Here is a 4,060-nt window from a genome sequence, read left to right as displayed (position 1 = left end):
TTGAAAAGCCAGTTATTTAAAAAAGAAAAACCTATTCTATTGTGGTTTGGATGAGAAACGGCCCCTATAGGCTCATATATACAAACTCTTAGCTCTCCGCTGGTAGCTCTGTTTTGCTGAGGAACCCTTAGGAATTGTAGCCTTGCTGGAGGAATTGGGTCGCTGGGTCTGACTGAAAGCTAGATCCCATTTCCTATCCTGTGTCTGCTTCCTCACTGTGGGTGCAGTGAAACCAGGTACCTCACATTCCTGTGCCCATGCTCTTACTGTCATGATGGCCGCCATGCCTTCTTAAACTGTGAGCCAAAACAAACCCTTTCTTTCTTAAATTGCTCAGTGTCAGGCATCTGGTCACAGCAGTGAGAAAAGGAACTAAGACAGACTCCTTCCTCCTTCTCCTCACAAGCAAACTATTCTTTTGTGGAACAACTTTTTGGTAAGGTTCTTTGATGAGTCAAAAATTTCCTCTAGTAATTTCCATCCACTTTCCTTAGCTCTTTTCCCTAGAGCCACCCAGATCTGTTCCAGCCCACTGAGCAGATCCTGAACTTGAAGACAGCAACTCCGTATTCCAGCTTACTGCTTGGATTCCTGCCTTTGACTAGAATTGAATCCTTTCTTTTCAAAGTTGCACATTCCTAGAATATAAAATATTTACTATGGAAAGTAATTTTTTTGGTTTTACTTTGATTGCTGTGTTAATGTTGTTCTTGATGTTTAATGTCCTGTACTGAAACGTGTTATTAAATCATAAAAGAGGATTGGGGTTTTAACAGTGCTTACAACAGGCCAGTGGATTAAAAAAACATCCATATGACTGTAATATGTGATAACATGTTTATCTTGCATGATTTATCATAATTTGATAGAATCAGAGTTCAATGTAAAGCAGATGTCTTAAAAGAAAATTTGATATGAATTTATGATCTCAGAAAATGAAATGTTGACTTTTTAATATGTTTCAGAAAGTAGCAACCATGAAGAAAATGTCTGATAAATTCAATGATATTTATGTATTGTATATATGAAAATATCATCAACAAATAAAGAGGCAAAGGATGAATTAAAAAGCATTTTTGTAATATTTGTACCATAGAATTAATATACTAACCATACAAAGAGCTCTTAAAATTAATTTTTAAATAAAAGATGAATCATTCTAATAGAAAAGGCAAAGAAAATAAACAGGCAGTTTCAGAAGAAATTTAATATCAGATGTATATGAAAAACATTTTGCTCCTTAAATAATGGAAGGTATTCTCATTAAAACAAAATAATGTTATTCATCAATAAAACTTTTAAAGGTACAAAAATCCTCTCTTAACTATAGGCAGAATTATCAGGCTGTGGATATGAGCATGTACACTCAAATTCTGCTATGTTGAGGGGAAGACTGTTGCAGATTTTCTGGAGGAATATTGGGTGATATTGAAAACAATGACTCAGGAACTTAAAAAGGAATAGATGCCATTTGATCCAGCAATTCTATTTCTGAGTAATTCTCTTTAAGTGAATAATTATTATTAATTGTTTGTATATATATATCCACATAATTACTAAAGCGTAAATTCAACACTAAAAAATATACTTGTATTTGCAAAAAATAACTAAGTAAAACAGAGCATGCACTCTAATATATCTACATATCCTTTATATATATTTACTTGTAGCATCATGGTAATAAAACATAATAAAAATATATGTAATAGATACATTAAAAGATGAATTATATTGAAGTGAAAAGATAAATTAATGTACCCTTCTTACTACAAGTGAAACGAACTGTCCTGTGCAATTCCTGAAGAAGATGCTACTGACTCTGAAGACTACAGATATATCTACATTCTTCTTTTATCTCCAGCCTTGTGGCTGCCCCTGATCTGCTGGTATTTTAACTACCATCTGTGCCCCCCTAACCCTGCAGTCAGCACACCTCCTTGGCCTTGTGGAACTTCCCAGCCTGCCAGCACCAGCTCTGCTGCTGCCATCCAATGTAGTTTTTAACTAAGTCTCTATTGTTCTACAGACCAATAAAGACTTGGGAGACAGATGTTGGGGTGAAAATCTGCTAGCTCAGAAGGGCTGAGAAAGCTTCCTTTTTGGCCAGAGACCCAGCAAGAGAGCACCTCTCCACTTGTCCCAAGTCAACAAAGATTATGAATTTCCAAGTCCTTCCCTACTCCTTCCTGTGCATCTATCAACTATTCTGTCAACTAGTTGCTGGCTCTGCCCCCGATCCAAGGTTGATTTTATTAATACAGGCTTGGGGTTTCATGGTGCAATCAAATATCCCATAACACATCCTGAAGTATTTTTTGTTGGGGAGATAATCTAGAGCCTTACTTCAATAAAACTATCAACATGTTAGGATGCTGTATTGTATTTTAAAGTAATATTAAAAGTATAGATTATTATAAGTTATAAAACACTCTATGTGGTGGTTCTATTAAAGTAGACTAGAACAGCCCATTATAAGAAGTCAGGTTCTCTATATATCAGCATTTTTCTTCTGCTGCTCAGAGGTATAGGAACCATCCAAACCCCTGTATGTTTTACTATGGAAATCAGACTCTGGGGGACCAAGTGTAAATGCCAACATTGTTACTGCAGCTTACCATGGTGAACAAAGGACTCCTGTGTTAGCATCCAGGAGTCTTGTGTTTTCTGTTGCCTCCCATGAGATTGTGGCAGTCTGCCTTGTTACCTTGAACTAGGATAGAATTATTATACCATTCTTGATTATTGACGGCCACACCCTCATTATTAAAAATAGTATCAAAATCACTCTTTAAAAATAAGACACCAGATTACTAGTCCCTTACATCTTGGCAACCCCTCCCTACAGGCAAGTTCCATTTATTGCAGTTCAATCTCATACCTTCAGCCTTCCTCCATAGTTGTTATAGTGTGAATGTTTGTCCTTTTCAAAACTCATGTTACAATTTAGGTGCCACTATAATGGGGTGAGGGGTAGAACTGTAAGGAAGCGATTGAGCCATGTGGGCTTTTTTCCCATTGATGAGATCACTGACATCATAAAAGAGTGTGTTTCCCTTTTAATCTCTTGCCTTTCTGTCTTCTATCATGGAATGAGGTGGAAAGAAGATCCTCTTTGGGTGCTAGGGTCTTTGTCTTAGATTTCTTAGACTCTAGAACTATGAGGAAATCAATATCTACTTTTTTTTCAATATGTCTTTTATTGTCCCCAAAGACACCCCAAATCATACTTAAATTCAGGATCTTGTTTCTAAAGCTGGGTAACTCACATCTTACTCATCAGCCTGCTGCACTGTTCCCTTTTCAGACATGTAGATGCCATCTAAAAACTTTCTGATATCTTTGTTGCGGCTTGCTGTTATGGCTTGCTCAGTCAGAGCCACTGAATTTTAAACAAATTCAATATCATTTCCTTTAAGGATTAATTTTTCCTTCTGACCTTGAGAGACAGAACAAGCAACACCTGTCCTCATCCGAACCCTGCAAATGTAATTTTCACCCCCAAAATTTTGGAGTTCAACCAAAGCCGCATTCTCCTGAGTAATGACATTGTTGGGAAAGTGAGTATACACAGACTTCATCTTGTAGCAGAAGCCCTTGATCATGTTCTGAACGTGACTGTAGATGGTTTTGGACAGTGGCCACTTCCTTTCTGTTACTCCCATAATTTGTCAACCCGGAGCCTCTTCTTCTTCCCAAGGACACTCAGCTATACACTGATGTAATTGAAGTCCCTCTAGACGGTTCCTCTGGGGCCCTTCACAATGACTGTGCGCTCCTTCAGAGTGATGTCCACATTTTCTGGAATGTTGACAGTCTGATTGCTGAGAATGGTCTTCATTCTCCCATTATATGGGGCAAAGTCAATATCTACTCTTAATAGCCTACCCAGTCTTTGATATTTTGTGAAGACAGCAACAGTAGACCACATCCTATGTGGTCTCATATGGACCACCCAATATCTCACCTAGGGAAAAGAAGTTGTCTCTTCCCCTGTAGTTCATTTAAGAGTCTTTCAACACCCAGTAACAGTGACTTTAAAGACTAAACAACCAGAAGAGGT

At 37.5% G+C, this 4,060-nt stretch overlaps 1 pseudogene; it reads right to left on the bottom strand.

The window, feature by feature from the left end:
- Positions 1–3,269: 3,269 nt before the first annotated feature.
- On the bottom strand, positions 3,270–3,838 carry LOC118579174 (annotated as a pseudogene).
- Positions 3,839–4,060: the final 222 nt, after the last annotated feature.

The sequence above is a fragment of the Onychomys torridus genome, chromosome 3 (assembly GCF_903995425.1).
Source record: "Onychomys torridus chromosome 3, mOncTor1.1, whole genome shotgun sequence".
Classification (NCBI taxonomy): domain Eukaryota; kingdom Metazoa; phylum Chordata; class Mammalia; order Rodentia; family Cricetidae; genus Onychomys; species Onychomys torridus.
The sequence above is the reverse complement of the archived record's forward strand: the minus strand, read 5'-3'. Positions and strand labels throughout refer to the sequence as shown.